The sequence below is a fragment of the Dendrobates tinctorius genome, unplaced genomic scaffold (assembly GCF_039654945.1).
Source record: "Dendrobates tinctorius isolate UK_male_01 unplaced genomic scaffold, ASM3965494v1 ptg000272l, whole genome shotgun sequence".
Lineage (NCBI taxonomy): Eukaryota > Metazoa > Chordata > Amphibia > Anura > Dendrobatidae > Dendrobates > Dendrobates tinctorius.
In genome coordinates, this window is record NW_027361939.1 from 5,958,676 (window position 1) to 5,983,347 (window position 24,672).

General features: G+C 42.9%; 1 long non-coding RNA gene across 1 annotated transcript in view; it reads left to right on the forward strand.

The window, feature by feature from the left end:
- Window positions 1-351: 351 nt before the first annotated feature.
- LOC141070512 (uncharacterized) overlaps window positions 352-24,672 on the forward strand; it is a 92,072-nt gene continuing 67,751 nt past the window's right edge. Inside the window, exon 1 of the long non-coding RNA XR_012226663.1 lies at window positions 352-533. This is a non-coding gene — a long non-coding RNA (uncharacterized lncRNA). The remainder of the gene's footprint in view (window positions 534-24,672) is intronic.

Sequence of the window (24,672 nt, forward strand, 5' to 3'; positions counted from 1 at the left end):
CCCTATATATGATTACTGTATTGTTGTCATGTAATAGATTGTGTGATGTAATCCAATTTGATAGCGGTCTCATGGTTTAATACAATAATTGTTTAATTTTGGTAGTGATACGTTGGCTTTGAATTTGCCATGGATTTGGTATATATTGCTCTGCTGGTGAGTGGGGTGTGCTGGCGTTTGTCGGTAGTGATGGGGATTGTTTACATAGCTGGTCATATGACCGGTCAGGTGACGGCCCCCATGCTCTGATAGGCGCCTGCATCCTAACTGACATGCGTGAGTCTTCAATCTAGCTCACGATCTAGGTGGTGTTGTCAGTGCACGTGGGCGATCGTGGGTGGATGAGGCGGGACCTACTATCACTGTTTGCGTCCTGCTTGAGATGCTGCGCTTGCGCAATATCTCGAGCATGATTGCATCGCGAGACTTCGTCCTAGTCTCGTCCGATCTGTGGCTGCTCTCCTGCACTTCACACCAACCCGGAGCTGATCAAGTGTATTGTGTAGGTGACTTTCCTGCCTACCATCAAATGTGTGAGTACCTTTTATAGGCTGCTTGCTTGGCGCCAATGCCATGAGGTTCTCTGATTGGTAGTGAGACAGTCTGATATGAGTAGACATGTATATTGAATGTGACTGTTATGCTTAATGGGGATTGGGTGATTATGCCGGGGAGCATTGTTTACTATGATCTATATTTATTGTTTTTGATAATTTTGATATGTATATGTCTGTGTAAAGGTTGCTGTACTCTGTAATTGAATCTTTATCTATCTGATGTACTATATGATTCAGTTTTTTGTATCTATTACCAAGGGGCGTTACCTGAAAAGTGATTGGTTAGTCCACACTATATAAAGTCGCTCCATATGCTATCTTGATGTACTTGAAAAAGACCACGTTATGGTCAAAACGTTGTACTGATGTACTGATGGCAGAATAAAGGATTTGAACTTTCTCACCCGGACTGGATGCTGTTCCTTCTACATATTTGCTTTGAGTTATTGGTCCTAATGGGCCCTGGGACTTTGGAACGTGCATCTGTGGCGCCCCTGAGGCTTCAGTCGCCACAGAGGTACTCCTGAGGTGTGGTGCCCCACCATCCAGGTAAGGTGGAGACTCCTAACCCAACTCCAACACCTGCACCCCCACACCACAAAGTAGTGTGGCAAAACACCTTTGGCGGCTTCCTGCTTGGATTATAGCAAAGCACCCATTAGTGGCTCCCTGCTTGGAACACGAAACATGCTGGGAGGCGGGTGGAGTTAGTATATATTAAGAGAGCGGGAGATTATTAGGATGGGGTCAGTCTGTGAGAGAAGATCCCCTGAGTGGGATGGATTGAAGGAAGTGCTGCAGCAGACCTCAGTGACCTGGGTCTGCTGGCACAGGAAAGGAAGAGTGAGAAAGCGACAAAGACTGAAAGCCTAATTCTCCATAAGAAGGAAAGATTAGTTCGGAACGTGAGGAGAAAAGTGCGCAGAGGACTTGGGTTAGAGGAGAACCCTTCCTAGAAGTTCCAAGTGCAAGGCCGGGGCCCGGTCCCCGAGGTTGTATGGATACTAATGGTCCTGCAGCAGGCACCGGAGGAATAGAAGTAGTGACCACTTTATTCCCACACAAGACTTGGGGGCACAACAGCATCAGAGAAGTGAGCCGGGACTTAGTAGCAAGGAGTCCCAGAAGCAGGCTACAGCTGTCTGCCGTACATGTAGAGTTCATAGGAACATCTGACAGTAGGCACTCCAGTGTAACTCAGTACTGAGAGTACTTCATTCTTAGGCGCTATAAGAGAAAATGTTCAGAGAAGGCATATGTTGGCGGAGTGTTGGAAGTGAGTGCTTCATCGGGCTTGGAGGTTGACTGAGTCCTGGACCCGGAGGACACGCCACGGAAGCGGGCACCTGTTTGCACAACAGACTGTGAGTTAAGCTTTGGAACTACATGCCCTGATGTCCTCCATTATTCCTGCACCAACACATTCAGCATGGCTACATCTCGGTGCCATCCACTACACTGTCAGCTCCTATTCCCTGCCTCATTAATTACCACACTGCCCTGGGACCACAGCCCTGCCTTTGGAGGGCTACAACATCTTTGCTGCACCACACCATCAGTCCCAGAGGATCTGCATGCAGCGTCGGCTTAACTCCTCCCTTGCCGAACACCACAGGTGGCGTCACGAATCATCAATAGACTTTATCCCCCTTTTACAATGGAGCCCAGGGCCACGGGCCGGGTCACAGCTGCCGTGACCTTCCCCCATTGAAATCAACTGGCCCGGTACCGAGTACCCCATTGCCCTGGTGACCAAGGGCGCTCCACATCCAACTGAATAATCTGTGTGCTGTCGGCTGAATTTCTATGCTAGATCGCATTGTTAAGTCCCCTAAGGGGAATATTAAACACAGTAAAAATTGAGAAAAAAAAACTTTAAAAAAAAAAAAGACAAAAGCTCAAATCACCCTCCCCCTTTGGAGCAATTAAAAATAAAAAAAATTAAAAAATATACATATTTGGTACCGCTAAAGTCATAAAAAGTTCAACCTATCAAAATATAAAATAAATTAATCCAATCTGTAAACAGTGTAACAATAACATTTTAAAAAAAATGTCAGAATTACAATTTTTTTGGCCAACGCATCATTGCAATACAATGCAATAAGAGACCATCAAAATATCGCATCTAGCCCAAAATAGTATCAATAAGCACGTCATGTCAGGGCGCAAAGAAGAAGACTTCACCCGAAAAATGAAAAAGCTACAGGTCTCGGAAAATGACAGAAAATTATGACATAAGCACTTTTTTTTTTCTTACAAATTTCGGATTTTATTTCACCACTTAAATTTTAAAAAAATCTATCATGTTTGTTATAGTTAGGTCCATATATATTTGGACAGAGACAACATTTTTCTAATTTTGGTTCTAGACATTACCACAATGAATTTTAAACAAAAAATTCAGATGCAGTTGAAGTTCAGACTTTCAGCTTTCATTTGAGGGTAACCACATTAAAATTGGATGAAGGGTTTAGGAGTTTCAGCTCCTTAACATGTGTCACCCTGTTTTTAAAGGGACCAAAAGTAATTGGACAGATTAAATAATTGTAAATAAAATGTTCATTTCTAGTACTTGGTTGAAAACCCTTTGTTGGCAATGACTGCCTGAAGTCTTGAACTTATGGACATCACCAGACTGAACAACTCTTTAAAGGAAGGACACGTCTAGAAATAATCAAAATTATTATGACTTCAAGGGGAATATAAATTTTTTTACCATTATTCTATATAGTCAGGCAGAATTGATTTTTTTTCATGACAGCATTACTTAACTTAGAAGGCTTCTTCGGGATATTACATTAATGGCTTTTGTATCCAAATTATTAGAGTTCTGCCGGGTTTATTGTGAAAGATCAGATCCCAGTACTCAGTGCTAGTCTTGATTTTCAGTCTGAAAACCTGGCATTCTTAGGAGCTCCACATTCAGCTAATAAGCCAATCAAAGCAGAATATAAAATTTATTCCACTGTCGTCACTGGATGCCCACAGCTAGTTTATTTAAATTAAGTTAGGCCTCTTTCACACATCAGGTTTTCGCCGTCAGGCGCGATCCGGCACTTTTGACAAGAATCGGATCCGGCGAAATGCAATGCCGGATCAGGTTTCCCCCCCATTGACTTGCATTTGCGCCGGATCGGGCCGGATGGCCATGCGTTTCATCCGGTTTTCGCCGGATCCGGCAATGTGTCCGGCGTGTCCGGCTTTTTCACACAATGAAAGTCTATGAGTGTCGCAATGCGCCGGATCCGGTTTTTTGAGTCTGAGCATGCTCAGTAGCTCTGCCCACAAGACACATATATAAAAGCATGACAGTGGGACCCTCAGCCACACCCAACATGCCACCCAAGACAGCAACCAGGCGCAGGAGAAGGCAGGAGACCACTGCAGCACCATCAGCACCACCACCACCCCAAATGGAGCAGCATGCTGAACAACGGGAGGGGAGTCCAGCAGCAGATGAGAGACGGTAATTATCAAATCCCCCATTCCTCAAAACTAGGGCCATGGAATATCAAGATATTCATTGGCCCTTTGTTTCTCTTTATTCAACAGCCGCCCAAGAGATGCAGCAGCAGCAGTGGCAGCTCTGGCAGCAGCAACAGCACCACCCACAGCCATGGAGTCTGGCCAGCAAGAGGACAGCACATCTTCTTCTGGGAGCCCTCCCTCGCATCGTCAGCATTTGACAGTAAGTTTTTATTTCCAAAATCCATCATCTCTGTAATATATGTCTATTCATTGCCTTTTATTTCAAAACAGGAATCACAAGCTGAAGAGGAGCTCTCAGAAGAAGAAGGAAGGGGTGGACAGACACCTGGAGTGGGCTCACAATTGGTACGTTTTTTGCATCAAACGCAGAAACACAACATCACACTAAACATAGAAAACAATGTACCACAGACCACACACAGCAAACAAATGCCAACATCCAAACACATAAATTTTTTTCTTTTCTTCTCTAGTCTTCCCAATCTGGTGCTCGGCCAAGAGGTCCTCGCAGTGCCTCCCAGGGTTGTCGGCGACAGCAACGCGGCGGTCACCAGCGTGTAAGTATAATATTTAAGTTAAATTTTGGTACACTTTTTATTTCATGTCTTAAGTGTGGTGACTAATTTTGCTATTTTTCTATTTTACTTTAACAGCCTTCACAGCGTGCTCCCGACTCAGACGGTGAGGATGGAGGAATTGATGTTGACCACCTCATCGATCTCGTCAGAGAAAGGGAGCCGCTATGGAATATGGCTGACCGCCGCCATGCAGACCTGATCGTTACCCGACGACTCTGGGAGGAAATCTGTTCGCTCCTTGTGGCCCGCTGGGAGGCCCTCGATGCTCGGGCCCAGATTAAAGAGCGTAAGTATATACAGTACCGGTTGCTTGATGTAAACCAGTGTTTCCTGAACTCCAGTCGTCGTGGTCCCCACGGATCATGTGTTCAGGATTTCTATTTACTATGGAAATCCTGAAAACATGACCCCTGGGGACCATGAGGACTGGAGTTTGGGAAACACTGATGTTGTATACTAACCACTTTGTCCTTTCTCGTTTCAGGGGACAGAATTGTGAAGCGGTGGCAGTCTGTGAGGGATCGCTTCAAGAAGGAGTTCAATAAAGAGATGCGGGCCCTGAGTGGATCTGGAGGACGCAGGAGCAAGTACAAGTACGCACGAGCCCTGTCGTTCCTCCGGGATACAATGGTCACCAGAAGGTAAATATTACACACCACATGTGAAAAAAAAATGTTTAGATGTAACAATTTTTTTTCAGCCAGGGCCATGCCATGTCACTATTTTAATTGTTTTTTTTTCTCTTTATTCCACAGCACGGTGAGCAGCACTCGGGAGCCTGCACGACTGGACCCTTCTGAGGCGATCCCTGAGGAGACCGGCACCGAGGGACACTTCGACCACCCCGGTACATCTGCACCTTCCCAGCCTTCCCACACATTCGACCCATCTGTCCCATCCACCAGCACAGGAGCATCGTGGCCGCCTACATTACATGAAGCTGCTGGTGAGGAGATTGCTTTCCCTTTACCCCACCCTTCTGCCCCTGCCACCTCTAGTACACCTGCGGGTACTGGGCGGCAGTGGCAGAGGGGTCAGGAAAAGACTTATGCGCCAGAGTTCTTGCATCTGAATGCATCTTTCCAGAACTGTCTAAAAGTCTTGTCAGAGCAAATCTCCGCAGGCTTTCAGCAGATCAACTCCAGCATTCTGGAGGTGTAGACACTTCTGCAAACCATGCATTCAGAAGCAAGATCTTCGCCAAACCACACCTTTTTCAGGTCTGTTGTGGAGCGCATGGAAACGCTCTCTCCTACCCTGCAGATGCATGTAATGCATTCATGCCACGGTACTCTCCAGCACGTTACCTCCCAACCTCCTCCTCCCACCCCAGTAGTTCCTCCACCTGCACCCCCTCCAGCCACTTTCCATCCTCCCCCTCTTATTACATACCAGCAACCTCCCCAGTACCAGCAACCTCCCCAGTACCAGCAACCTCCCCAGTACCAGACATCTCCCCACTTCCAGCAACCTGCCCCGTACCAAACTCCTTCCCCGTACCAAACTCCTTCCCCATACAACTTTCCATCAACATCATCTGCTCCTACAGTCCCTGCCCAACCCTCCACTCCACCGCCCACCACCTCTTCTGCCTCCCACATGTCCACCTATTCTGTAGCTTTTTCCACACCTTCACCTCTAACTGTTCCTTCCCCACCACGATCCCAGTCCTCTCTCCACACTCCCAGTGTCGAAGTGTCCAGCAGCCCCTCCAGCAGTATTTCCACCCCACACTACACAGATTTGTAATGTGTGTTTTTTATTAAAAATGCCCATTGGGTTTAAAACCTTTATTAAAAAAGTTTTTTGCACTTTAAAAACATTTTACAAAAAAAAATATTTTAAATTAAAGTTAAATTATCGTTTTACAATGGTTGTCTGTCATTTCTTTCTGCGGCGAAATATGTTTAAAAAAAAGGTTAAATACAGGGTATTTCAAAGGTAAAAAGGTATTCAAAACCAGGTATATAACCGTGGGTAAATTTTAGCTTTTTGCCACAGTTGTGTTCCTGGTTGTGTTTGAAGCAAAGTATTTCACCTAAAAAGTTGTGTTTATTGTTGGTGATTTCCTAACAATGTACACAACTTTTGTTAAAAGGTGAAATACTTTGCATAAAACACAACCAGGTACACACCTGTGGCCTAAAGGTAAAAATAGTAAGACCATGACAAGATAGCCAACTTTGGTTGGCAAAGGTATATACTGTTGGTACAGAAGGTACACAAGTTTGGTTAAGGGCACAAATCTTTCACACTCTGTCATCCTGCCAGTGTACTCTGCCTTGAGGTGACATAAAGTATAGTGCAAAATTGTCCCTCATTACTGAAACCGTCACAGAACTTCTAGTGGTAATGTCATGGTAATCTTGCAAGGTGGTTTCTTCAGAGGTGTCCTCAATGGAAATGGTTTCCTTGCAGATAACAAAATTGTGGAGTACCACGCAAGCTTTGATCACCTCGTCCACAGTTTCTGTCTTGAGGTTGATCGCAGTCAATAGGACCCGCCATTTGGCTGTCAGAATACCAAAGGTACATTCAACCATTCTTCTTGCTCTTGTGAGGCGGTAATTAAAAATGCGTTTTGTTCTTGACAATCCTCTAATACCGTACGGTTTCAAAAGGTGTTCTGACAGCTGGAAGGCTTCATCCCCTACACAGACAAATGGCATAGGTGGACCAGATGTTTGCGGCAGCGGTCTAGGGGGTGGGAACTGGAAGGTGTTTCCATACAGTTTACGCCCCATGGCAGACAGTTTGAAAACTTGAGAGTCATTGGAGCGGCCATAGGCCCCAATATCAACAGCAATAAATTTGTATTCCGCGTCAGCGATGGCCATGAGGACAATTGAAAAATATTTCTTGTAATTGAAATATTCCGATCCCGATCCGGCTGGCTTTACAATGCGGATATGTTTCCCGTCCACAGCACCCAAGCAGTTCGGAAACTGTCATATCTGTTGAAACTTTTCTGAAATTTCAATCCACCTCTCTGTTGTGGGCTCTGGTAAAAACTCTTCAGCTAAGGAGTCCCACAGTGCACGGCATGTGTACTTCACTATTCCAGATATGGTGGAAATCCCGAGTCTGTACTGGAAATGCAGTGACAAAAGGGATTCTCCAGTTGCAAGAAATCTGTGGGGAATTAAAAAACAATTAGTTTAAAATCACAGCATTACATACCAAAAGTCAGCTATAACACTTGGAGCTGCAAACTACCACCAACAAGATTGCAGTGAAAGTGTGCTCTGATGCAAGCATATCCAATAAATGTCGCTTACCTTAAAGTCAATATCAGACGCTCTGCGGGTGAAACAGAGAAGCGGCAATAGGTGTCCGATTTTCTTATGAGGTGTGCAATGCGCTCCACCAAGTAATCAAAATTCTCCATTTTCATCCGAACATATCCAAAAAATTTATCCGGGTTTCATCTAAGGTCCATGCAGAGTGTAGAATAGACCCCACGCGTCATTCTCTTGGCTGTGATGGGGTGGATCCACAAAGGTCATCTACGATGCCTGATGCACTGCTGTCTCGCTCTCTCCTTCTCCAGAACAATCACCCTCAAACGATTCACCTCCGCTGTAAAATCCGCCAAATTCTTCAAAATATTTCCAATCACAACATCCATCTTCGCCAGTAACTTGCTCTTCTCTCCAACCTGGACTTTCTCCTTTACAACCTGTTAAAGAAGGGCTGTAGGAACACGCTGTATATAGTTTTTCAGTAGCCAATCCCTTTCGGAAGGCCACAAGGGGCGATTTTAAAAACGGAATCCGGCGTAATCCGTCGAAAAACGGATCGAAAACCGGATGAACCGGATGAGACGGATCCGGTTTTGGCTGTCAAGCGCAAGACGGATCCGTCAGAAAACCGGATCCGTCACATCCGGTTTTACTAAACATTTGCCGGATCTGGCGTTCCGGCACGACGCCGGAACGCGCCTGATGCCGAAAACCTGATGTGTGAAAGTAGCCTTAGGTTAAAAAAAAGAACAGAAGCCAGCGCTGCTTAAGGTTAGAACGCATAACATAAAGTGCATATGCACATAATATCTAACTGTATTCAAAATGAGATATTTGGCAAAAAAATTGATCAATACATTGAGCCACCCTGCCGCGCCAAGGCAATCTCATGTGGGGGGTCCTACTCTACGTTTTTAATAAACACTGTGCCATTACGGCCTCCTAGATACATTAAAAGCAAGACCACTTTAAGTGCAATCCGTACCTGAGCATTTCTGGATCGCTCCCATGAAGCCAGAAAAAGCAAGTGCAGATGAAGGCCAACCAGGTCTGAATGTAGACATATCAGGTTTAGCCTCCACACATTGCCCAACCAGCAAACATAGATGAAGGGAAATGCAGGTTCAGACACAGGTGCACAATTAAATAAAGCTTGGGGCAGGGCAGGGCAGGGCTGCTGTGTGTGTGCACAGCAGCCTAGATCCATCACAGTGAACACAGAAAAAATGGCGAACATAACCCAGCGCACACGGCAAAAGTGGTGGTCAGCCACATACCAACATACGTAGAGTAGGACCCCCACATGAGATTGCCTTGGCGCGGCGGGGTGGCTCAATTGAATTGATCAATTTTTTTGCCAAATATCTCATTTTGAATACAGTTAGATATTATGTGCATATGCACTTTATGTTATGCGTTCTAACCTTAAGCAGCGCTGGCTTCTTTTCTTATTTTGTATGTTGGTATGTGGCTGACCACCACTTTTGCCGTGCGCGCTGGGTTATATTCGCCATTTTTTCTGTGTTCACTGTGATGGATCTAGGCTGCTGTGCACACACACAGCAGCCCCGCCCTGCCCCAAGCTTTATTTAATTGTGCACCTGTGTCTGAACCTGCATTGCCCTTCATCTATGTTTGCTGGTCGGGCAATGTGTGGAGGCTAAACCTGATATGTCTGCATTCAGACCTGGTTGGCCTTCATCTGCCGTAATGGCACAGTGTTTATTAAAAACGTAGAGTAGGACCCCCCACATGAGATTGCCTTGGCGCGGCGGGGTGGCTCAATTGAATTGATCATTTTTTTTGCCAAATATCTCATTTTGAATACAGTTAGATATTATGTGCATATGCACTTTATGTTATGCGTTCTAACCTTAAGCAGCGCTGGCTTCTTTTCTTTTTAAGTTAGGTTAAAGACCATTGCACTTACTAAACTTTTACAGTCTTGATAAAAAGGCATTTCTTTCAATTCATCAGCTTGACCTTGAACTCTTAGCTTTGATTTAAAGGATCCTGTACATGAACCAATAATTGCTATAATAGACATTATCAATTAAGGCTATGATTTTATTGAATTTTTCTCACACATCAGTAGCTCCTTCTGGAATTTGATCTGAAGACATTGAATTGAGACTTAAGTTCAACCCTCAATGGGACAAAGACTTTATTAAGGCTAAAACCGGGGTCACATTGCGTTATAGCAGTCCGTTAGACGGACTGCGTTACACCGCGGCATAATGCGGTGTAACGCAGTAACGCAGTCCATTAATGCTGCCTTTAGCCCCCATTATCAGGCACATCACGACACATGCCGTAAAGCAGCATGCGCTCGCGATGTGCCGTCATTCAGTGACGGAGCCTCGGGCACGGACTGCAGCGTCTGAGGCTCCGTCACCGCTAGCACAGATGAATCATCAGCGCTAGCGGTTATAGCATGCTATGCGTTGAATGGGCTGGGTTAACACAATATGAACCTAGCCTAATGGAGACACTTTGAGCCCTGTCCGGCCTCCACTTTGGCAAAATCTGCATTTTTAAGGCAGGTACAAAAGGGCTAAAATGGAAGCTCGACAGAACACAAACTGATTCTGTCTGTCTAACCTTTTCCGTGGATGTGCCTGAATTAAGTGTTTCAGGGGTTCAAATGGAATTTCCATTGGAGCCACTGTTTTGTAGCAAAAAAAGGCAATATTAACATTTCCTACTGCTGACAATAAGGCAGATAATCTTTTTTGGCTGACCTTGTCATTTTATGCTGGGTTAAAAATAATTGTTCGTTGATGAATCATCCTCTTGTGCACACAGAGGATGCACTATTGAGAAGTGCAAAGCATTCAGATGCTCACGGTAAGTGCACATCTTGAGATTTTTGGCACAATGTATACCACAGATGTGAACATCTACTATGTATTCTTGTACCATTGCATACAACTTCCAATGGCTTGTCTCATTGTAAAAAAAAAATCATATGCTGTGCAGTATGCCGTTCATTGTGATATTCCCCTGTAATGAAAAGCATGACAAAATGTTTTCCATTGGGTGGACTGTAATACATTTACCAAGAGGTCATACTTTTAGAATATGTATATCTATACATCGGGAAGTGTTCCCCGAATATATGATGAACCCATAGCATGCAAAGTGTAATTTGATGATTTACAGGCACTCACTGTCAGGGTCCTGACAGCGCCGGCGTACAGCCTCAACTATGCAGGGACTCACCCGCACCGTAGGGACTCCTGGGGACAAGAACAGCCAGAAAATAAAGATGCACAGGACCTGAATGTAGAAGTTTAGCAAGCCGGCATAGGACCTACGGTCATGTGAACGGTCATGTGACTGCAAGGGGGAGGGGCTTATCATCCTGCTTTCAGAGAAGGTAGAAAACTCAGAGTCAGGCAAAGCAGAGGTCAAGCACAATACAGGCAAGCGAGGTATAGGAGGGATGAACAGATGGAAGGTCAGACAAAGCCAAAGGTCATACACAAGATATCAGTACAGTACCAGGGATGAGACAGAACGGACAGTCAGTGCCAAGCAGAGATCAAAAACCAAACGGACATAGAAGGTACCAAGCAGAAATCAAAGCGATATCCAGAGAACAGACTGAGTCATACACAGAGAATCATGCAACCAGAACACAGCACAAACACACTCAGGGGTCACCACACAATGCCAAGGGCGAAAGTATAACTGACAGGGATGGGAGCATCCTGAGGCTATAAGAAGCCTCCCCAGAACAAATGAGAGGCCACCATAATAGGTCCCAGGTGTGCAGGTGAGAGTCTGCACTTCGGTCAGAACATTAACCCCAGAAGTGGTATCATGACACTCACACCCTTAAATTCACATCACTTCTTTTTTTCACAATGTGCAGGGAAGTGCTGCAGTATTAGGTGATGATGTCTGTGTGAGACAGACTGCCTGGATTGGGATACAATGTGATGCTGCGAGAGAAGGAGATGGGGAGGGAGTGAGACAAAAAAGAATATTTAGAAAAGAAACAGATTTTCATCAAGGAAGATCTGGCAGACTCTGTATATTAAAGCTGCCAACACAATAGCATCCAAAAGATAGATCAAGATGGGAAATTCACATTTTGCTTTGAAGATAGGAATCTGGGGACAAACCTGCTTATTAGAGGAACATTTTCGCAAAGGCGGTCGGCACTCATGGAATACTTGCACATCTTGTAATTATAGGTGTTGTGAAGGCATGTACATAACTAGATAAAGTAGACTGGATATGTGTGGAATTCTCTCTTGATATATACAGTAACTACACAATATTTTTCACTACAGATTGTTAAAATAAAATTTGATAAAGTCAAAATATATGGTGTATTTACTACATCTTTAGATGGCTGTACAATTGTACGAAACAGAGAAATAGTTTGACTTGACTCTGTGCCAAACAGTTGAAAAGAAAATGAACATGATTTGGCTCAACTGCTATGACATTTTCCTTAAAACTGCTAAATAACACATTGTGCCCTCTTGTGCATGGAAATGTAGATTTTCTATTCCTGCGTTTTTAATATACGATATACTGTTTTGTATCTATCGGTGGGAATTGTCCACCATCCAAGAGGTCATCCATTTAATATCTTACAATGTAATTCTTGATTAGAACAAGTAAGATCAAATCATCTATTTCTTAAAAATATATCACATGTGAATAGATTTGACAATTTTAATGCGCAGTTGACGTCGTAAACTGAATCTACCACCCATGATGTGGCTGTTGGTGCTACCACCTGAGAACTCACCATGGCTGGCAGTGTTTGACACCCTGGGGTTGGATCAAGCAGCACAGATCTGGCAGTGGTCTCTCAATATTTTACTTCAAGTAATTAAAGTTAAAGCTGATCTGCCAGTTTTTCTTAGCTGTAATCAGGCTAAGGAGAAAATTGCAGCATGCTACGAGTGACCGCGTACATCAGACGAGACTCTCCAATGAAAGTCAATTGTAGTGAGAAAAGAACGGACCGCACACGGACCTTGTGTATGCCGTCAGATTTTTACACAGACATCTCAAAGGTATCCCAAAATTTCATCAGTCAAGCAGATGAAGTTCATAGCCAGAACCCTGAGAATAGATACCAGACAGATAGGCTAGATAGATGTACTGCGGATATGTAAGCCCAATACATCTTATAAACTTGCACCCTTTAGTGCCTTTCATGTAGAGTTTATTGCTGAGCCTTTTAGCCTTGTTTAGCCTAATAAATAAATGAATGAAAAACCCAATGTGAGGTCTCCTTTGTTTTATGAAAACATCAAATTGAAGCATACAGCTGTGAGCTGATATTTTTAGGCTGGGAAGGTCCATGGTTCATGGATCCTTTCCAGCCTATAAATACAAGCCCTCAGCTGCCCTAAAGTGATTTCTCACATTAGATTCATCAATTCCGGTGCTTTGCCTTCACTTTTCCCAATTTCCCTGGTGTGTTAGCAATTGGGGTAATGGGGCTTGGGGTTGATGTCAGCTGTGTTAGTAATGAAGAGGTGTCTATCAGAAAGCCACCATTACTAACCCAGCAAAAAAAACCACACAAAAAATGGTATCTGAAGAAACACTCCCCGACACTTTCCTTGGTTCACCAATTTAATAAAAAAAAAATAATTGGTCCAACATATAGGGAATCCGACATAGTATACCAAATCCGACATAGTCTACAAATGGATAATGTGTCTTGATTTTATTAATCTCTTTTTATGTTTTTCAGATTTGGGTACTATGTCGGATTCCCTGGACTTCGTCGGAATAACATGTTTCTTTGTTTAATATCTATTTACATATAATTAAAGACAGTGTTAAGATCAACAGTGAACAATGGCAGTACAATGAATTATGACACAATCAGATCACAGCGATGCAACTAAACACAATATCTATACAATGTTCTATTTATATATACAGTATATACTGTCCTCTATATCTTGCAGTTAAAGGACTGTTTATCAGTAATGCCCGGCCTAATGCCTCTTAATGGGAGTCCCTCTCACTACTGGACCCGTCATCACAGTCTTTTTTAAGTGGGTCAAAACGTCATATAGGCCCTAATGGGAGTCACCCGTATTTCCCACTAGGCTACAAGTCCCTTATTGGTGAGTTACTTGGCACACAGTGCACTCATCACACTGGCCATCTTTGATCTCTGAAGCATGGCTCAGGCCCACATTCTGTTCCTTACCTCTGTGCTGGATATAACGGCTCACAGGAAAGTCCCTCTCTGCAGCCTGGCCTTTTCTTTCAGTCCTGGCTTGGGCTCATTCGATTCTGATCTCTCAGCTCTGGTATCTAGTCACTCATATCTCATCACTTGATCCTTCTCCTAGAGCTGGGTAGTCAATTCTTCACTCATGGCCTCTTACTCATAATGGCGACTGTAAGCCAACTCTATTGCACTGCTCGTCCATCCTGCTACAGGTTCAAGTGCCATCTCTTCTCCTTCCTGGGCTTTTTACAATTATTAACAGAGCCACAGCTGTCACCTGATCCAACTTCTTCTCCAATCTTCTCCCTGTGGGAACAGGTACTTCTCTCTTGGGCTTCTACTAATCCAACTCTTTTTGCTTTTACTTTCTCTTTCATCTTTGACAAGCAGATGGTAGTGTTCACTTGCAGACATTCATCTTAAACACTATTATATGTGTTAGGGTTGTGGATCGCACTAAATATAAAATATGAGAAAGTACGATCGCAACCCGGGGTCCACCATGAAGAGGTGGTATGCTGCTGCTAGGTAATGGCGGACAATAACAGGCGGTATAACTAGTACACTCGAGTTAACTTCACACGGTTAATAGAAAGCGGACCCTGTTGCTTCACAGGACCGCGATACCGCTGAGTGAGCGCTAGTGTTGTGGTCACAGGACCCTGCCCCAAAGACACGGGATTAGAGTCCCTCTAGACCCACTAGCGTTCGGCGCCGCTACTGCAGTGCCTGGACATAAACCACTTAAAGATAAAGCACACTAGGTGCAGACAGCGCCGCACTGGCGGACGCGACTAACCAGCCTAACCTTACGACGCCGCACTAACGGTTGCTGCTTGATGCAGTATAGTAGTGCATTGTGCTGGGTGGCACAGTTAGGAGCTAAGTGTGGTGCAGAGGACTGGATGCACCGTGGCACATAGGCAATACCCTATACACATGCACAACCAGAGGGAGGGAGACTTAATGAGTCGGTCACCAGAATGCATACATCCATCTTCACACACACAATTGCAAAATACTGTCTATACCAGTGCATGGCCGAGTGGCCATGTGGCTCTTTTATAGCAGCGTCCTTCCGGGACCTTCCTGACCCTCCTGGTGGTCCAATCCGAACTGGAGAAGGACCTGAGCATGTGACCTCCGATCTCCAATGAAAGATCGTCCCACGGGCATGCTCAGTGGACTGAAAGGAGGACTTAGTCCCTGGAGTAGCTCGCTGCTGACTAGCATGCATTGCTATAGCTGGACCAAATGTGGCAGCAGCAGCAACCAAACCAACAGAGCTGGTCTGAGCAGAGCACCGGGACCAACAAGCCTGCTGAGCAGCCTCCTCTGTGGCAAGAGAGGAATGAGAGACTGCTGAAAGAAAGGCTAGGGATTACCACTGTGCAGCGACAGGAACCCGACACCTAACAATATGTGTCTCTTCACTTCTTCATTCCCTTACACAGTCAGAAATTAAATGTCTGGATTTTACTTTTGTATTTTTCAAAAACAATTTTCTCCGCTTCACAAAAACTATTGCATAAGAATATAATGCAAAAAATTAGATCAATTTCTTGTGACAAGCAAGCACACCTTGTGACACTAATATCAATTTATTTTCTGGAAAAAATGTTATGATGACTTGTTTTCTAATGCATTATGAATTAAGAAAAAAACTGTAATTGTAAGTCAACTACAGAAGGACAGATGCATGTTATATCATGTCACTGATGAATCACACTGAGTCTGGCCCTACTGCTGTTTGCACCTCTCCACCTATCAATTGAATCTATATTATTCCCACACTACTACTTTCATCTTCATCAGTGCTGCGACTGTACGACACATTTGGAGTATTTGTTCAACGTTTTGCTTCTTTCTCTTCCTCTCTTGATTGCTGTGATGTGAGCTCTGACATCCTTTGATTATCCACCATCAAATCACCATAATGTGACTGCCGCATTCCCTGCTTAGGCTTTTATATAGGCTATGATAGTTATCCCTAATTGGTTGCACTATACCATGTGATGCGAATTTTAGGGAAGCCCGTGGATTGCACCTTAGGTCACATCCTCCTTCTGAGACTGATGCAATCTTTTGAAATAAATTAAAATGGCAGCTATTTTTTCATGGTCTATGTAAATTGAATTGTAAATTGTTCAAATTTGCATGGATATTTCCAAATTTAAAAGACAAAAAAAAAACAAAAATCAAAAACCTACTGGAAATATGCTTTATCGACGTAAATCCTTGTATCTTAGTAATAAAATGCACCCAAAGGTAGCTAAATAATAATAATCTTTATTTTTATATTGCGCTAACATATTCTGCAGCGCTTTGCCCACATTATCATCACTGTCCCCGATGGGGCTCACAGTCTAAACTCCCTATCAGTATGTCTTTAGAATGTGGGAGGAAACCGGAGTGCCCGGAGGAAACCCACACAAACACGGGGAGAACATACAAACTCCTTGCAGATGTTGTCCTTGGTGGGATTCGAACCCAGGACCACTAACCACTGTGCCGCCCATAGAGTATTATACATGGATGTTCAAATGTTCAACTTGGTGCAGGATCATCCTCAGAATCAATTACTTTGATGTCCAAAGGAATCATGGACTCATAGACTTGAATGGCCAAGTGCAACTTGATTGGAGTCAAGTCGTGCATGCTGCGATTTTTTTTTTTCCTTGGACAGACTCAGTCTAAGGAAATAATCAGACATGTGCATGGTCTCATTGAATATCATTGGTCCAAATTCAAGCTGATGTTTGAATGATTCCATTTGAACCAAAAATATTGTCCTCTGCACAAACTCAAAATGTAATGCTCTGTTACTATTATTAATATGAGCTGCTGGGCCAGTATACTTGATTAACTGGTAGTGAATGGTGGAGTATACGCACATAATATAATGTACCGATGCAATAATCACATAATGCTCACTGTTTATGAAGTTTATGAAGTATAGTTCAACCAATTTGCAGATATAGTGACTTTGATTAATTAAATAAGAAATAATATAAAGTGCTCACTTAGTGTAGATCACAAAAAAAAAATCATTTATAGGAAACATGAATCATCAGGGTTGATAAGTGAGAGCTCATGGCAAAGGACAGGGAAAAGCTGCGCTATGTATCTTCTGTTCCAACAGTTATTTATAAGGAGCGTAGAAGGAGCGGATGGTTCATCTAAAGAGAGAAGAGAAGGAAGCAATGAGATCTGGCAGCTGGGGGAAATATGGACACCAATCTGATTACCTTGACCTATAGAGTGTAGAGCTTCAGAACGCAACCGCTCGCTGAGAGAAGGGTGCTCCCTCGGTATTGATGTTGGCAAAGTTTAGTAATGCCAGGGAAGAGTGGCGAAGGGTAGTAGAGCACAGAAAAGGTTAACATCATTCCCTGTACAGTTTATTCTCAGTTGCTGAAGGCTCCACATTAAAAAGGCCACAAAAATTGTGCTGTCCATCAAGAGTCACTGCTGGCTGGACAGATGGCAAAGGCAAAATAATTAACCCCCTGGGAACGATCAAGAGATGTAGCAGAAATTCTTTTTTTTACAAACTTTCGTTAATATTAATTATTTGTAGCACACAAATTAGTTAGTAAATGATGCCTGTACAGAGACGAGTGGTATATACTGTAGGCACGGAGTATATTTCAGCAGAAACAATCTGATAACAATAATCATAATTTACAAGGCGGCAATAGAACCCATTGTCAGTATACCCGACATGCCAAAACCAGTGACCAGGGACGCAATGATCATGATCGCAGAGGTAGCGACCACAACGGGGCCTGTGCGAGTGAGTGCAGGGCTGACACCAGCACAAAAGTCCACTGGATGAACATTCTCGGACGCACATTAAGTGTTTCGCAGCACAGAGTCCACTTTGCGCTGCCAATCAGAGGCCAGTAGCTGATGTCGGCATGCACGTGACTGGGGGCACATGGCAGTGACATCACACATTCCTGTCACTTCGACTCTTAAAATCAGCTGCCGGATTCAGAAGAGGATGGCATGTGGTGCGGAGGCCAAGGCAAGGTTTGAAGAATATTTTTTTTTTCTATGCATTAAAAAACAGAGGTAGAATGGGGAACATACCAGAATAGGGGATATATATATACCAGACAGGAGATATACAGTGATGAGCAAAAGAGTAACAACGTTTTGAACTTTTGATTTTCAGTCTCCACATCTCACCATCCACTACTGCTTCAAATGTGGGACTGCCATCATTTTATAGACAATCATCTAATGGACTTATCATATGCTAAATAATTGCAAGTCAAACTTATGTATGAAATAGCTAAGATGACTGTCTATAAAATGATTGTAGTCTCAGGTTCGAAGTAGTAGTGGATGGTGAAATATGGAGCCTGAAATTTAAAAGTTCAAAACATTAATACCCTTTTGCCTGTCACTGTATATAATAGGATGGGGCCCAGGATGGGTGATATGAATACCAGGATGAGGCCCAGATAAGGCACATATATATCAGGATGCCAGGATTGAGAACCTGCATATTAGGAGGGATCTGAAGATGAGGGACATTAAAACATAATGGGGAAGAGGGTGCAACTCGTATGTCCTTATAGGATTTTGACTGCTACAAGGGGTCATACATCTAAATAACATGCAGGGGGGTCCAAATTTTGCACCAGGGCTCATCAGACTCTAGTTATGCCATTGCCAGTGACGTCACATGCAGAGGAAAAAAAAAAAGAAAAGCAGTTAGATACGGTAATTAGTGAAGGATAGGGAATTTTTAATTCAAGTATATTAAAAAATATAGCTTACTTTGGACTTCGGAACTAAAGAACTAATTATATGAAACTCGGATGCCTTGGGTGTGTCATTGCTGATGAGAACTCAGGGGTTCTCCAAAATATTATTTTTATGTTCACAATGTTTAGGCTTTCTATGTTGAGTTAAAAACAAATTGCTTGTTCTCCTGGAGTGTTCATAAGTCACTTGAAATACAGAGAGACCTCGTCCATTGAGAATTGGCAAATTTCCCATCAAAAAAGGTTAATTGTGTGTTCTGCTGTGATACCGTGTCAATAGACACAACCCAGATGTCTAAACAAATATTAAGGGGAATGAAAGTTGCATGATAAGGATGTGACAGAGGCATGGACGGGACTTGGCAGCAGCAGTGCCAGAATTAAACACCTCTTGGAGGGACAATCATTAAAGTCGACAAGTACGTATACAATATGTATGTACTGTTATTTTTATGAGTTTGTCTAATAAAAATGTGTGAAAAGTTGTCTGCAGCATATCCTAAGATCTTAATCTTCTGGTTCACCATCTGCCACACTTTTAATATGAGAAACCACATCACTTTTGACTCTCAGAAACATTAATAAATCTGAAATAAAAGCCCTAATTTTTCAAAGGGATTATGCCAGTATTCTGTCTTATAAAGCTGAAAAAAGTCACAACATTTTTCAACATGAAGTTGCTCAAAAATTTAGTGGCTTTAGACATTTTCAAGACAGTTTCATCCAGCCCAGCCAAAATGGAGTGGGATGAGAACGCCAAGGGTTGTGGCGACGCACGCTCATCAAATTCGTAATCAGATGCGGTGTGCCGAACGTCACAAATCTTTCACTAGGTCATAACTGGAGTATGATTTGTGGTGAGCCATCTTTCTGCCATGCTTGATTCATTAAGAGGCATGCATCTCTTGATGAATCAAGCCCCTCTAACACAAGCACGCCGCCCCATCAAGATCAAGGTGAAAAAAGTTGTTTTTGATGAACTAAGGAATATATGTATAATGAACTATATGCAAGATGAGAAATATGATTGTGTGTCCTTGGATACCTAAATTTGAACTGCACAGGTAATATGACATGTCTATATGGCAGGTAGAAGAAACAATTGGTCAGATTCTCTCAGGAAGCATTTTGTGATTTCACCCAGAGCATGGCAAAGGGGTCATGTTTTCCACAATGATGCCAGCTCCCACCACTTACCCAATTTAATTTCTTTGAGCCACATAAAACATGCTCTGTGTGTGTGAGACAACAGTTTCTGAAACTTAGAGTCAAGCGAACAAACCATCTGGTGTGACACAGATAGCTTGAAGGATGGAGCATCTAAGGAGATGCCGGGAGGAGAAGAGTTCAGTTTAACAATTTAAAATCCTTATGTTGTACAATGTTGCGTGCGCTGCCTCGCCATCCATACAAATGATGTTATGGGAACCCGGAGTCACTTTGTATCAGTTTTGCTCGGCTTGTTTCAGTTTGGGATACCTGGGGCAATTCTGGAGCAGTCAAACAGAGAGCATCACCAGGCCGCGGTGTAATGAGACGTGTCAAATAGTACATGGCTGCATCAATTAAACAAGCAGGTGCTGGATGTCATTTTTCTGAAGGAATGTAAGAGGCTCTTTTAAGAACCTCAAAACAAGTCTTGCGCATATGTCACCGCTGGAAGCACTTGCTTCATGTGGAAAAAAAAATCTGCTATAATGACAGCTATGTCCTTAAATTCTTGATGACATCACAGTTTCGCTGAAAATTGCAGTTAGAAAAGACATCGACGAGGCAGTAGAAATAATACCCGAACAGCTCCAGGTTAACATGTAACATTGGGCAATGTGCCTCAATTTTTTTAGCCATCAAGTTCACCATATATGAGTAATGTTTTGTCTTTTGCACTTTTTTCTGTTTTGTCTATTTTTTGCAAAAGGTATGCAAAAATATTCTTTATTGATTTCTAGCAACATATGGACAAAAAATACAACAAGCAAACATAACATAACAACAGAAATGCCGAAAAGTGTCATTCATTTATGTATGGAACTATAGGTGTTGTACTTATTATTGAGAAGACCAGAATTTATTTTCATTTCTGTCTTTCCTCATATATAATTGATTTTTAAAAATTTTTATTGATGTAGCTGAATAAAATTTCACCACATTCATAAGTTTTCATTTTATTTAATGTTATAAAAGGTTAAAAAATCAGAAATTATTATTCTGCCCTTTTTATTTACAACATTTACCAATCATCATAATATAGGATAAAATCTATATACCGTAACTATAATTTTCTATGTGAGAGTGTGATCTTATATGAGATATTTGCCAGCTCGTCTCCACCAGCATGTGCAGAGTAGTTCTGGTATACCAAATGAAAAGGGTATCCAGTCCAGCGTCTCCAGGAAAAGTACTCAGCTTTTATTTAGATGTGGATTAGAAATCCATAACCGACAAATATGGCATGATTTACTTGTTTTGAACACCACATTGTGTTCATTGTCATAAATACAACTAAGGCTAGTTTCACATTTGCATTTCAGGGCGCAGCGACGGCCTGCGCACGGCCGCCGCTAAGCCCCGCCCCGCCACGAAACCTCTGATAGCTCCGCCTCCGGGCGCATGACGCTGCACGCCCCACGACACTGTTTCTTCAGGGTCTGTTGCGCCCCACCAACACCGTTTCTTCAGGGCCTGTTGCGCCCCACCAGCACAGTTTCTTCAGGGCCTGTTGCGCCCAACCATCATCGTTTCTTCAGGGCCTGTTGCGCCCCACCGGCATCATTTCTTCAGGGCCTGTTGCGCCCCATCGTCATCGTTTCTTCAAGGGCCTGTTGAGTCCAGTTTCATCCCGGAGTATCGAGGCGTCAAGGCAGCCGCATCAGCGACCTCTACGCAGCCACGCCTGTGATCCTGACAGACCCCTCGAAGGATAAGTGTACTAAAGGAGATAAGGACCCCTAGTTTGGTCATACATGGCCTATAGCACCCGGGCCAACCGGGTTAGTCGCATTTACCACAAGAAAGTATTGTTAGTTTTGTTGAGTCCCTGCGTGGACTGGTGTTTTGTTCATACTTTTTGTTTGCTCAATATAGCCACAGCAGCTACAGTTTATAAAAGTTATTTTCACAAACCACACCCAGTCTCGTGTCTCGTCACTGCATCCTGCAAACCTGCTAGAACCCTACAACGTCACATCATTATGACACAAGTCTTGACAGCATGTCACGGAGCGGCAACAGTCACAGGTCTTGTCGAACTGGAAAATAGACACTCAAGTGATGAAGGCCAAAGAGCAATGCATTCAAAGAGGGAAGAGGAAAAGAAGAGGCCTCAAGGAACAGATGGCAGGCTACAGGGGTGACGGGATAGTTTAACAGTGAGTAAGTTTTTCTTACATCTCATGTCTTTTATGTTATGAGGCCTGGAAAGACCCCAGAGGATAATAATAAGCATTCAGTTTGCAGACATAAGTTCAGTGCAAATCGAATTTCTTTGTTAAATCTGTCTGCTTTGCAGAATGCAAAATCCGCCAGATCTGTTCATCTCTAGCTGGAAGTTAACTAAGGACTTCAAAACTGATATCCAAGGATTTTTAATGATTCTTTTATCTTGTTGCCTGAACATGTACAATGAAAACTTGATATACTGTCTATATTTTGTGTAGGTTTGTTCGTTGAAAAATAAAGCCTAACTTAAACGGAATCTATCAGAAGAATTTCTCCACCCAAATTAGCTCTTTAAAAACAAGTCCAGCAAATAGGGTGAATGGCTATTGAAGGTTTGAATCCTCTGTCACTCCAGCTCTATTCCCCACCTAGTGTGCCAACTCCTCCTACTTGACTGAGACCATTTGCATATCAATTTGAATGTTGATTTCTCATTACCAGAGAAAAAAATAAATAGATTTCCCATCCCCTTTAAAAAGTAAATGTTGAGACATGAAGGTCAGTGAATGCTTTCATCCACTGTCCTGGCTCTCTTTAGAAAGCCAGAACACTACTTTAGAAGGCAGAATACTACTCAGACAAATGGTGAGGGTGAAAAAATGTGGCAATACTTTACTGAACCACCAACCAACAGTCCAAGTGCTCTGGACCTCAGACTTGGCCAAAGGTTCACCTTCCAACAAGACAATGACAATAAGCACACAGCTAAAATATCAAAGGAGTGGCTTCAGAACAACTCTGTGACTATTCTTGACTGGCCCAGCCAGAGACCTGATCTAAACCCAGTTGAGCATCTTGGGAGAGACCTGAAAATGGCTTTCCATCAACGTTCACCATCCAACCTGACGGAACTGGAGAGGATCTGCAAGGAAGAATGGCAGATGATTCTCAAATCCTGGTGTGAAAAACTTGTTGCATCATTCCTAAATTTGCAAAAATTTCTACAGTTCTGTTTTCTTTTCAGTCAAGATGGGGAGCAGAGTGTACGTTAATGAGAAAAAAATGAACTTTTTTGAATTTACAGAATGGATGCAATGAAACAAAGAATGAAAATGTAAATCGGTCATTGTCTTTTTGGAAGGTGAACCTTAGGCCAAGTCTGAGGTCCAGAGCACTTTGGAAGAGGTTTTCATCTAGGATATCTTCTGTTGGGCAATTCTGCCATAAAGGCTCAACTGGTGGATTGCTGCAGTGATAGTTGACTTTGTGGAACTTTCTCTCATGCCCCTACTGCATCTGTGGATCTCAGCCACAGTGATCTTGGGATTCTTCTTTACCTCTATCACCAAGGCTCTTCTCTCGCAATTACTCAGTTTGGCTGAACGGCCAAGTCTAGGAAGACTTCTTGTGGTCCCAACCTTCTTCCATTTAAGGATTATGGAGGTCACTGTTCTCTTAGGAACCTTGAGTACTGCAGAAATTCTTTTGTAACCTTGGCCAAATCTGTGTCTTGCCACAGTTCTGTTTCTGAGCTCCTTGGCCAGTTCCTTTGCCCTCATGATTCTCATTTGGTCTGACATGCACTGTGAGCTGTAAGGTCTTATATAGACAGGTGTGTGCATTTAAAATCAAGTCATATCAGTTTAACTAAACACAGCTGGACCAAATGAAGGTGTAGAACATCTCAAGGAGGATCACAAGGAAATGGACAGCATGTGAATTAAATTTGAGTATCTGAGCAAAGGGTCTGAATACTTATGACCATGTGATTTTTCAGTTTTTCTTTTTTAATACATTTGCAAAAAATTTTACATTTCTGTTTTTTTCAGTCAAGACGGGGTGCAGAGTGTACATTAATGAGAAAAAAATGCACTTTATTGAATTTACCAAATGGCTGCAATGAAACAAAGAGTGAAAAATATAATGGGGTTTGAATACTTTCCTTACCCACGCTCTCTCTCTCTCTAGTATAAGGAACAGAAAACATTAAGTTGTCAGTGACATTTATAGATTAATTATTAATAAGTTCAACATTAATAATTAATATCAGAACCCAATAGAGGTGTTGGAGTTTTCCCTTAAATAATTAATATTATTGGTGGGAAACTCATCCTATTTCAGGCACCCAGAGAGGAAGTACCGGAAGGCTTAGGAAACTGACCGAGTACGGTGAGATATGTGGCCAGGTGACCTGATTATCCCAACCTGGATTCTTGAAACATCTTTGAGGGATAAATGATGGTCAATGGAGCCCATCAGTATTCCTCCAGCTGGTGCATTGGTCCCTTATGATTATATCCTGTAGAGTGTGTGCAGACAGGGGTAAAACCTCCTTTTATAGTTCACAAGTAGAGTTGAGCGATACCGTCCGATACTTCAAAGTATCGGATCGTAATGGATCGGCCGATCTTAAAAAAAAGTATCGGT